At 33.8% G+C, this 13,413-nt stretch overlaps 1 pseudogene; it reads right to left on the reverse strand.

The window, feature by feature from the left end:
- Positions 1–11,256: 11,256 nt before the first annotated feature.
- LOC130859475 (short/branched chain specific acyl-CoA dehydrogenase, mitochondrial-like) lies at positions 11,257–12,553 on the reverse strand (annotated as a pseudogene).
- Between the last annotated feature and the right edge of the window lie 860 nt (positions 12,554–13,413).

Here is a 13,413-nt window from a genome sequence, read left to right on the forward strand (position 1 = left end):
TTTCAGAAAAATTTCAACATTCTTTCCCTGTCACTATGAGTGAAGTATAATTCCTCCTTGCATTAATGTTGGGCTTGGCCATGTAACTTTGGCTAACAAGAGGTAGTGATGTTACAGCAAGCAAAGGCTTGGCTTGGATCTTATGATCTGATAGTCTATCATGGGATGAACACGCTCCTGGTAGCTGGGGCCTCAGAAAGGAACATAAAGTTAAACAGACCATAAGCTCTGTAGCTGCTGGTGCAAGCACGATGAGATAAATATGAAACTAACCTGAATTTTTTTCTGCAGCCTGGAGCCTGAGACCCAGAAACTGGAATCTACAGTCTAGTCTAACCCAACTGATTTGCAGCCAACCTTCATACCCATGAGCATGGGAATAAATGATTGCTCTTTCAACTTCAAATAATTTGTCTCTCAAGAGCTAGAAAAGAAAACAAAAAGCCAGAAAGAAAATAATGTATTGGGATCTCATGCACAAAGGCATTATAATTTATTTTTGTACTTTTGCTCACCTTGACTGTTCTGCACTTGGCAGGTGAAAAATCATATCTGAGTTCATCATATGATTGGTTATCCATGTATCATTTGAAGGAATTGTGAATATATGTGAACATAAAGAGAATAGCCATAGGATGCAAAGGATTATGTGTAATGACATACTACTCTTCACTGGTGGGCTTTAAGTTTGTAGAAAGCAAACCATTCTGATATTTGAAAGATCTTTAGATTTGGTACTAAAGTTTATGAATAACCGAGTTAAGAAAATACAATCTTTTAGGAATGAGTGACAAAGAGAATAAAAACATGTCAGAAATGAAAGGATTAGTTGTTGATTTAGACATGTACAATTGCCTATAAAAAGCTACCATTGGTTTGTGGTTTTATTGCAATTCTGTTTTTCCAGGCTTAGTTCTGTCGCATGAAACTGCTGAATGTGATGGTCAGTGAGGTACCATAAAAAATTCACTTTGTCAAGCAACAGCATACTTTCTTCCTAAATTAATGAAAGATTTCCAGGTTAAATATGAAGAGTGGAAATGTTGCCTGGCTATCGTGCGATCAAATCCAGAGAGATCTGCTTGTCTTCCACATAGGTTGCCCTATATTTTGAGTTACATTCTATAATTAAATCCAGAGGGAATGAATGGTAATTCTTCCTGATAACCCATCTTTCAATGTTTCCACATAAATTGGGGGGGATGTCTTGGTATAATAAAGCTAATTGGTCTCTGTGGGAAATACAAAAGTGCATTTTGAAGCAGTTTGCTTTCATTCGACTATGTGTTCTGTTTGGTATGTTATTACTCTACGAAATAAAAATTAAACATCAAAGCATATGTAAAAACATGCCTATAATCCAGGTACTAGATTGTGTTATGTGAGGCCTGTTTAAGTCAGATCTTTGGCACACAGATTAAACTTTTTCAGAAAAATAATGGTCACTCCAAAGACTGGGATTCCAGACAAGACTGAAAAATAACTACATAACCTCTATGAATTTCATTTCTTTTTGGAATAAGGCAGAGTACATTAAATACATAAGAGAAAACAAATAAATCTTAATGTAATTTATGTATAGATTACGTATTAACAATATCAGCATGGGAAAAACAATTCAGAACTTCACATTGGTTTCCAGGAAATTAATTAGTTGTACTCTACTCCAGGCGTAAAGAAAATAGACTCTAATTTTGAGAAGAGCTAAATAACATAAACATGGTATACATTTAAAGTATATTAGAGAAAAATGAAGTGTTCCTTCCACAGGGTAAAGTTGTGTGTGTTGAGGGATAGGATGAGATTGATGTTTGGGGTGGTCCAGTTCTATGGCAGAATGTTGTAAGCCACAGTGGCTGATGGTGGTGGTAAAATATATGTGTATATACATATATAGTGATGGTAAAATATACGTGTATATCTACATACACATATATAAAATATTATTTATAACTTATGCAAAATATTTTATATAATACCTATATGTTTAGTGGCAGGACAAGCTGATCACCAGTGCTGATAGCAAAATTGATGTCTGCAATGGTTCCAAAATGGAGCTCAAAAGCAAATTTGAACAGGGAAGGAAACTAGTGTGGTGGATCATGTACATTGGTATTTCACCTTTAAAGGTTCACATTAACATGGTTTGGTGGATGGGTCACTGAGTTGGATTGGGAATTGAGAGACATTTGTGTTCCTGCACGTTCTCCAAATAATTTGATTTACTATCAATGACACCAAATCATATTTACTTTAGTATATAAAGAGGGTGCTTCACAAGATGATAGCCACTGTTCCTTGTATTTGGAGACTTCTAAGATGTAAGGTTTAAAAAAAAAAGGTTTGCCCTAAATGGGGAGCTGTTTTCTGCCAGTTCTTCCCTTTGCCCTACCTAAGATACTATGAGCTCAGTTCTCAAAAAAAATGCTACTGAAGACTGAAAAATCAAATCATGTAGATTATTTCCAAATTGTATTTCATAAAGCTACAGCACAACACATCTATGACTACCATATTTTCGAATAATAGTGTTTAGTAATTTTCATGTTGCTATAACAAGTAATGTGTATTGACCTGGAATTCTTAATTAAAAAAAAAGATATTTCTTACCGAAGATTATATGTATGAAGATGAATATAAGGTCAAAGTTGTTTTAGAATGTGAGCTAGGACATTTTATTCTTTCATAGTCTCTAGGTCCTCTTATTTTGGAAATCCTGTCCCACATCATAGACCATAGTAAAATGGATCCACATTCACATCAAATTCAATTTTTTCTACAGTACTTTTGAAAGAGCTTTAGAAATTTTGTCCTTTAATTATTTACTGATGTGAGTAATTCCTTTACTTCATAATTGGCCATGATTTCCCAGAAATTCATACATACTTAGAAATTCTTGCAAAATGAGACATCTCACTTACAAATTATTTTCAAATGCAATTGCTCCTAATGAAGTTCCTATGATATTAATTTAACAATGGATAACAGCCACAGGATGTTATGTTTTTACAGATATTAGCTTATTTCCCAATATTAATTTTTGTTCCTTTTAGGTCAAAACTTTTTTTTAAGCTTCAGAATTCCTGAGTCTTTGAAAACCACAATGACCTTAAGCATCGTGTCTTTAATGACTGCTGGAAAAAGTCCCTAGACATGGTTGCATGCTACAGTTTCATTCTTGTTCAGTTAGCCTCTATAGTCAACTCAGAAAAGTTGTGCAGTCCACATATGTTACCTAGAGTTTTACTACTCAAATGTATTGCTTGACCAACATCAAGGTGGATCCCCTCACATCTCTAGGTTCTAATTTTGTCTTTATCACTATCCAAGTTAAAACCACAAGACCCAGTGAAAATTAAATATATGTGTATATATAAATACACACACAGATATATACACAAACAACTAAGTTATAACTTTAAACGTTTCTTTCCACATAATCTTCACTTTTTCTTTACTATTTTGTTTTGTTTTAGTATTTTTCATTTTTTTAGTATGAAATTCTCTTAGAGCTCTCAGGATTGGATGTCACTGTGTAATTGTTTGCTCTTGTAAATGGCTATATACTCAGTGCCAATACTGAAAACTGACAATACAACCAGTACCGTAACTAAAAAATCATTTACAAAATGAGTTTATAAACAAATAGAAAAAAAAGCATTATGGGAGATTGCCTTTGGCATAGACACAAGCATTCTGAAAAAGACTTTGAAAGCAAGGGAAGGGGTCAGGTATTATCTTAACATAGATTAATAGACAGACTTCATCTAGTTACTGAGCTGGAGTTCCAGAAGGGAACTCTGATATTTATACTTGTTATATGTGACCTCCCCTTAGAATTTCCAAGAATATTCTGAGTGGGAGTGGGCAACAAACTGCACAGGGGAAGAAATTGTATTTGTTTTATTAATTTATCTATCACTGAATTTCACTGTTCTATAAAGTGTCTGTCAAATATTATGTTTAATATATATTTAATTAACAGCTTAATATTCTTGAAAAATGTGGACAAAGAAATTTTAAATGATAAAAGTAAATATAAATATGTCAGAAATTGCAATATATGTAAAGAGACTAAATGTTCCAGTTAAAAGATTAATATGATACTATGGATTAAAAAAATATGTCCAATTTATCAGAGACATGGATTAAACCTAAGGACACAGAAGTCAAAGTAAAAGAATTGAATTAACTATACCTGAGAATACTAACAAAAAGAAAGCCTGAGGTAGCATATTCATATTGGACTAAATAGACTTTTGGGGAAAAATATTAATGAAGATAAAGGTCTCTATACAATGATAAAAATATTAATTCACCAATATATTACATATATGTGTGTGTATACATATATATATACATATATACTAAATATTTTCAAGTAAATATATAGCCTTTACATGTGTAATCAAACATAAAGGAACTACAGGCAACAGACATACCATCACAATGAGAGATTTAACACACATTTGTTATCTGTAGAAAGAAACAAAATTTTTAAATTTAAAGAAAATTGGTGAGAACTTGACTTTATTAATACTTTAACCTAACAAGCACTTCATTTGACAACTGCAGAATTCAATTCCCTTGAAACACATGCAAATCAGTGGAAATATTAACCACATGCTGGGACAGAAAACAAATGTCAATAAATTTCAAATTTGATATTATACACAATACATTCACTAATCAAAATAAGTCAATTAAGATAACAATTATTATGCAAAATTAGTAAAGATACATGTTAGGGAATTAAGAGGTATGCTTCGAAATGACATGAATCAAAGGAAAAAACACATTAGAAATTAGAAAATATTTTGAACTAAACTATTTTTTAAAAACAAAGTACATAAATGTGTGGGGTAGAGATAAAGCAGTTCTTAGAATTTTAAACCTATAAATGTTTTAAAAAAATTTTTAAAGGCTGAAATGAATGTGTTAAGGAGAAAATTTAAAACTTAAAAAAAGAATAAAATGAAATAAAAGTGGAGAAATGATATATTAAAATTAACAATATAATGTTTCAAAAAGCCATATTGGGTTACCTTGAAAAAATAAAATGAAATAAAATAAAATGATAGTCCTTAGGCAAGTTTGATCAAGACAGAAGGAAAACACACATATAGACATAAAAATAATATGAAGATTGGAAAATCTGACATACCTACGTAGCTGAGACATAAGTTTGAAGACTATTTTGTAAATAACTCAAAAACTTGAAAAAAGTTTATTATCTATAAGTTACTAAGATTGGTTCAATTTTGAAGAGAAAAGCTGAGAGAAAATGGGCTCAGAATAAGAAATAAATTATCATTACTGTCAGAAATTGTCTATATAGAAAATTCAAAAAGAAGATACATAATTAGAATTAAAAAGATAATTTAACAAGGTCACTAGATTGAAGAAATAAATGTTTATAATTCAACTGCTAAAATGTTATTGAACTGATGCACACTTATTTGTGCACTTTTATGTAAAAATATTGTAGCTCAGAAAAAATTAGGGTTACAAAATTGCATTTCTAAACACCAACAAAAAATAGAATTATTAGAAATTTAAGCTATAGTACCATTGAAAATGTGGATTATCTAAGAACCTTAACAAATGATGTTCAAGATATTTTTGAAAATATTATACATTTTATTGAATTATAATATATTCAAGAAGACCCAAATAAAGAAGACCAAGTGAATACACTATGTTTATGGATTGAAAAACAAAATATTTAAATGTAATAGTCCTTTCTATTTCATGCATAGATTCGATGCAATTAAAAAACAACGATTTTTTGTAGAAATTTACCAAACAAATCGATACACATCATTTTTGAAAAGCAAAAAAAACCAAGAACAGCTGAAATACTCCTGAAGAAAAGGAAAAATATGAGTGAACCTGCCTTATGAGATATTAAGTATTATTAAAAAGTGAAATGATTAATATAGTATTGGACCAAAGGGAGAAAAGTAAATCCATGGACACGGAATAAAGATCAGTAACAGATACCTGAAGACACATACTTAGGAACTTGATTAGAATAGAACTGATATTGCCATTCACTGTGCAGTGGACAGACTCTTTAATAACTACTGCTAGAACAATTGTTTGTCCACGTAGAAAAAGAAATCAAGCTGGACATTTCTCACAACAGGGACAAAACTAAACACCATTTTGACTACAAAATTAAATTAAAATTAAAATTAAATTATAAAGTTTTTAGAAGACAATAGATGAATATGTTTTTATTACCCAGAAGGATTTCATTTTAAAATATAAAACTAAAAATTACATAGTTAATTGTTTTAAATTTAAGAAATTCTGCTTATCTAAAGACAACAAGAAGAAAGTGAAAAACAAGCCACAAGTCAGGAAAACATTTTCAGACATATAAAACCAGTAACATATATATATATGTATGTGTGTATCATGTATCATATATAATCTACTATATGTTATAAAAAAGAACGTCTAGAAACCAACAAGAAAAAGATAAGAAACCCTATTTAAAAAAGGCAAAATCTTGCAGACACATTACATGGGGAGGAACAAGTAATAATTATATGAAGTTTTGCCTTATCTCATATAAAATCAGAGGAATGCAAAATAAAATCACAATAAGATGTCATTTCACACATACACAGGATAGGTAAGAATTTTAACACCTGAAAATGTCAAGTATGTAGAACAATATGTAGAACATCCAGAGGCTAATAAACTACTTGTGATAATGTAACATGGCATAGCAAGCCCAGAAAACAATTTGGCATTATCTAATAAATTTGAAGATATGCAAAACACTTAGAAATTCTACTCCTAGGAATATATCTTAAAGAAGTTCTTGCTATTTATAAGCTCCAGGAGACCTCTTCAAGAATATCGATGGCCTTACATTAGCAGACACCTGGGAAGAGAATTATCATCCATTAAAAGAAGAAAGGATTAAAGGTCTCTCTCATATTCGTAGGCTAGAGTATGATACAGTGTTGAAAATGAGTATATTACAGCTAATGTACTCACAACAACACGAATTGATCTTAGAAACTTAATTATGATTGAGAAACACGTCACACAGACAGCATAATTTCATCATAAACATATAAAATGGAACTACACATAGTTTAGGAATCAAAGTGTAAAATTATGATGAAAAATAAGGAAATTATAAGCTCAAAATTCAGGATAATGTTTTTCAACCTGACTGAAAAAAAAAGGGACAGACAAGGCAAGAAACAGAGGAGACTTCAAAATTATGGTAGGTAATATTTTCTTTCTTAGCTTGGGTGATATTAACCAAATCACTACTCTTTATACTACTTACATTTGAGAGTCTTTTGTGCCTACAAATATATGTATATTTTTAAATAAAAGTTCTATTACTATCATCTCACACCTTAAAGGATTGTCTGTCATATACCCACTTGGAGGCCACCTATTACAGAATAAAGAGGAGGATAAGTACCCATCTACCAGAATTCCTTATGGCTCCCTAAAGACATATTTTTTAATGTCTTATTGGATTTTATAGCATTATAGGCTTTCTTACTCTATTTCTTTGGATAATTAATTCATTCTGATTAATCATCCTTCAAAGTTATTTCTTGATTTCTTTTCCTTCTCTTAGCTCTCCTTAAAGCACACAAGCTGGCATGACACACAGATGTTCTCTTGGCTGTGATCCATTTCCCTTTATTTCTCTCTGATAATTCCTTTACATTTTATTTTTCTTAGTTTCATATATTTCCTTTTAATTACCACCCTCTTTAAATGTGGTTTATAAAAAATACATGCTCAAAACAGTTCAGTAGATTTTCAGTAGAAGATAGTCTTTTCAACACATCATACCAGAGCAATTGACATCTAGAGGCAAAAAAAAAAAAAAAAAGGATTTATATATAAAGCATAACACTATAAAAGTTTTTGGTGAAAAAAGGGGGAGAGGATCTTCAAGATCTGGGGCTAGGCAAAAGGTTCTTAGACCTGACACTAAAAGCATGATCCATAAAAGAAAAAAATTTGATAAATTAGGCTCTTCACCAAATTAAAAACTTTTGCTTTATGAAAGACTGTTAAGAAAATAAAAAGATAAGCTACCTATTGAGAGAAAATATTTACAACCTCATATTCAACATAGGACTAGAGTGTGGAATGTATAAAGAATTCTCAAAACTCAACAGTAAAAAGCAGGTAATCCAATTAAATCGTAAGTAAATGTGTGTAGAGCTGTTTCACTAAAGTAGATATACAATATACAAATCAACACGTGAAAAAGTAAGCAGCATTATTAACCATTAGGAAAATGAAGCTAAAACCACAAGATAATACCTAAGAATGAGAATGGCTAAATGTTTTTAAAGATATAATAAAAATGACAAGACCAAATGCTGGCAAGATTGCAGAGAAATTCAATTGTTCATACATTGCGGGCAGGAATGTGAAATGGTATAGCCATTTTGGAAAAGAGTTTGGTAGTTTCTTATAAAGAAACTAGACATGCAATTACCAAATAACCTAGCAATTGGACTCCTGGCCACTTATCCCTGAGAAACGAAGGCATACGTTCACAGGAAAACATGTACATGAGCATTTAGCAGCTTTATTCCTAATAGGCAAAAACTGGAAACAATTAAGATAGCTTTCACTATTTACAACAACCAGGACATGGAAACAACCTAAATGTCCAATGACAGATGAATGGATAAAGAAGATGTGGTACCTATATACGATGGAATGTTACTCAGCCATAAAAAGGAATGAAATTGGGTCATTTTAGAGATGAGGATGCACCTAGAGTCTGTCATACAGAGTGAAGTAAGCCAGAAAGAGAAAAATATCATATTTTAATGCATATTATGTAGAATCTAGAAAAATGGTACAGATGAGCTGATTTCCAGGGCAGGAATAGAGACGCAGACATAGAGAATGGACATGTGGACACATGAGGGGAAGAGGAAGCTGGGATGAATTGGCAGATTAGGATTGACATATATACACTACCATGCGTAAAATAGGTAGCTAGTAGGAACATGCTATAAAGCACAGGAAGCTCAGCTCGGTGCTCTGTGATGACCTAAATGGGTGAGATGGGGTGGGGGGGGGTGGGAGGGAGGTCCAAGAGGGAGGGGATATATGTATACATGTAGCTGATTCACTTCATTGTACAGCAGAAACTAACAAACACTGTAAAGCAATTATACTCCAATAGAAAAAATTAAAAAAAATAAAAATAAAAACCATTTAACCATGGATAAACACACTGTGGTACTTCCTTATCACGCACGACTTCTTAGCAATGAAAAGGAACACACTATTGATACACACAACTACTCAGATGAATTTCCAGAGAATTATGTTGTGTAAAGAAAGTTTATCCCAAGAAGTATGTATTGTATGATTCCATTTACATAACAGTCTACAAATGACAAAATTATAGACATAGAAAACAGTCGCTGCCAGGATTTAAGGAAAGCATGGGGACAGGAGGGAGGTGGATGTGGCTATGAAAGGGCAACAAGAGGGACCCTTTTAGTGCTAGAAATGTTCTGTTTTGACTCTATCAACGTCAATATCTTGGTTGTTTTGATATTGTACTATTGTTTTGTGAGACGTCACCATTTCAGGAAATGGGATAAAGGAAACATGAGATCATTTTGTACTGTTTCTTACAACTGTATGTGAATTTACATTCATCCAAGAGAGAAAAAAATCTTAATTTAAAAATAAAAATATAGGCTTAATGAGTGTGATTAAATTAGCCCTAATGATCAAAATATATACATGTGATATTAGAACATCTTCTTATGGAATGAATAGTTTTATCATGGCTCTGAAGTATTAAAATACAACGGCATGGTAATTTAATTTCATTTATTCATCATTTATCAATTATTCACTTATAATTAACAAGCCATTTAACGTAACTGTTGTGACTTCAGTCAGTAATGTAGTCTAACCCTTCATTTCTAGTGGGAATTGTAATGCAGAGCTTCTCAAATTTTAGCGGGCATAAGAATCACCTGGAGAGTTTGTTAACTCACGGTTTGCTTGGTGCCATCCACAGAAAGTCTAATTCAGAAGTTTTGGGCTTTGCCTGAGACATTGCATTTCTAAGTTTCCAGGAGTTGCGGGTGTTGCTGTTATCCAGGTGTTGGGCAACAGGACATCTTTGACCAGTACCTTCCTTAGGGCCACAGAAATTGTTTTGCTAAAGGCCACCCACTTCCCAACAGCCAAGCACTATTTCCAGCCAAATTACATTCTGTACCACCACTCTATTCTGGAATTTAGCTGTTGTTGTCTTACGGTTATTTTTAGAAGAAATATAATAAAAGAAGATTTTTCATCTCCACTGAGTGGTATAATAAGCCATAAAATAGACTTTCCGCTTCTGTTGCGTGCCTCTCTCCATGAGATCATCAGATTTTATGAAAACATATCAAAATTGAATTCACCATTTTAATTTTAGTTTAGAAAGGTAGACACATCTGAGGCGTTGTGTAAGAAGCGTAAACTTGTCACAAGATGACTTTCGAACACAGCACGCATGCAGCACCCACGCAGGAGCAATCTGTAGAACACAATCATCTTTCAACAGCACCCAGTAGCATTGCATGACAGAGCTTATTTTTTTTGAACTGTGAAAATAAAAAAGCAACATTATTTTCTGTAGCATTGCTTAGAAGTAGATTTTAAAACTTCAGATATATATAATAACATTGCCATCTAAGGTGTAATCCACAAAGAAATTTTACACTTCATAATTAAACGTACTGTTGCTGTCCAGGTTCTGCTATGAATCCAGAGGAAAATCTTGGGTCACCACATCTGAATATTGCTAAAAAAAATACGACGCTAGTTTTTTTTTCTGATGTGGAAGACAGTAACATATCACAAACTACTGAGCTTGTTCAAACATTTTCTTTCTTATTTTCTTTAATTTTTTTTTTACTTAAATTGTCTTTATTTTTCAAAATTCTAATAGAGTGAAGCTTCTGTATACCCTGAAGCCAGAATGACAATGCACAGAGAGCTTTAAAAATAGTTTTGGAGAAAATATGGGTGCATTTCTTCCCAAATTTTAAAAATGATTTTCTGTGCCTAAGTTAAGGAGATTGGAAAGAGAAAACAGCAAAGGTCTACCTCCAGATCCAAGGTGAAGGGCTGAAATAAATCATTCAGTGAGATGGAGGTTCACAGCCCCCAGCAAGGCACAATAAAGTTTTACACTAACGACACCAGGGAGGGGTCCCACTCCCGTGGCTGTCAGTATTCCACACCGACGTGCTTTGCAATGGTGTTCAGCTGGGTATTTGAAGTTCCTTCATATATTGTACCAATCTTCGCATCTCGGAAGTATTTTTCCACAGGGTAATTTTTGGTGTAGCCTGCACCTCACATCTACTCAATACATTTGCTGGTTGTTAGGCCTTGCAATCTCTGATGCACAGTACTTGGCCATAGATGCTTCTTTAATGGATGGCCTTCCAGCTTCTAAAAGCCTGGCCGCGTTGTATGTGAGTAATCTTGCAGCTTCCAGTTGGGTGGCCATCTGAGTCACTTGCTGTTGGAGCCCCCTGAAAATCAAGTATTCTTTTGCCAAATTGTTCCCTTTCTTTAATATATGGAATACTGCAGTCAAAACATCCTTGAGCCAGTCCCAGCACCTGTGCAGCGATTCCTATTCTACTCTCATAAAGCCCCCCGATGGCGTACTTATAGCCATGCCCAATCTGTCCCAGGATATTGGGTTCTGGAACCTTGACATTTTCAAACGTTAATGGGCAGGTAGAAGCTCTGATTCCCAGTTTGTTCTCTGGCTTCCCTACTCGAAGGCCCTCAGTGTCACGATCTACCAAGAAGCAGGTAATTCCTTTATACTCAACAGTAAAGTCTACATTTTGCCATCACCACGAAGGGCCCGGCATGCTTGGCATTGCTAATACACATCTTTGACCCATTGATGAGTTAAAAATTTCCCTTTTTATCAGCTCTGGTCTTCAAAGCAAATGAATCACTACCTGCTCCAGCCTCCGAAAGGCAGAAACTTCCCATTTGTTCCGTAGCTAGCTTGGACAAATAGGGTAGCCTTCTGTTCTTCTGTTCTGAATTTTCCAATCAGCCTGTTAAATATTGTGTTCTGGATGTCACATATCAGAGCCACGGACGCATCAACTTTGGCTGATTCCTCTATCACTAGGATAGAGGAAAAAAATGAAGCTCCTGTTCCTTCATATTTTGGGTCAGTTTCAATACCCATCAACCCATGTTGAAATAATCCTTCTATGACTGGTTTTTCCATTTCTGAATTTTCATCCATTTTTGAGACCAAAGGAGCAATCTGTTCCTGGGCAAGTTTTATAACTGTGTTCTTTATCACCGTCTCCTCATCTGTAAATGTCTGCAGAGGGGCACAGGGTAGGCTGTTATTTGTTACGAGTTCAGCTTCCGCCTGGGAAGATTTTAGGACACGAGGAGGATTTTTCCGGGAAGATAGGCAAGTTGGGAAGTTTCTTCTCAGCAGTGCGCTGCTGCGCAGCAGCCGAACCATAGCTCCCTGCATCTGCGCCCCCAGACAAGTGCCCTGGAGGATCCGGGGAAGCTGTCCATGTGCGTCACTGGGCCGCACGCACATACCTGGGGGCCTTATTTTTCTGATAAAGCTAATTTTTCTTGTTTCCTAGGATACAAAGGGAGACAAGATTCATATTATTTTGTATGTCTTAAAACTAAATGTTCATTCTCAGTCAAAATATTTAAACACTAATTGCATTTTGTGATAGAATAAAATTTATGTTTTTTTCTTTAATAAATTAGAACAATCATCAGAAATAGGGGAAGAAGGTTTACAAAGATTGCTGTGGTGTAGAAGTTGCATTAAAATAAGAAAGGAATAGAGACCATAACGTTGCCACAGTTCTGCTGAAGAGCACAAGCTAGTGGACAGTTGTGGTCTGACTTAAGGAAAATCAATTACAGTTTCATCTTTCACAAAATAAAAACTTGAGATCCAATCTTTTAGGTACCTTCCTGATTTAACATTCTTAAATGCCTTTCTGAGGTACAATTCCTTTCCTTATTGAGGATAAAAATTGGTTCCAGTTAGCAAAGTTCTTTTCAAGTAACGCTGAACCCATAATCACATCTCCTTTCTCTGGGATTCCCCAAATATTTTACAAGACACCCGGTTTAAATCATTCTTTTTCATTTTTTGCAATTGCAAGTTTTACCAATGCCTCAAGTATCATGAAAACACATTTTCCCCACAATATTCTATTCTCAGAGAGAGGCACCACAACCTTAGGAAATAAAGTCTTCCAAGTATTCATCTTTCTTAGTATATATTTTCAGCAACCAAGGTAAAGATAAAAGCAGAGTATCTAAATTGCGTGGTATTTAGTCTTGCCTAGGGTAACCTAGTAA

The sequence above is a fragment of the Hippopotamus amphibius genome, chromosome 8 (assembly GCF_030028045.1).
Source record: "Hippopotamus amphibius kiboko isolate mHipAmp2 chromosome 8, mHipAmp2.hap2, whole genome shotgun sequence".
Classification (NCBI taxonomy): Eukaryota; Metazoa; Chordata; class Mammalia; order Artiodactyla; family Hippopotamidae; genus Hippopotamus; species Hippopotamus amphibius.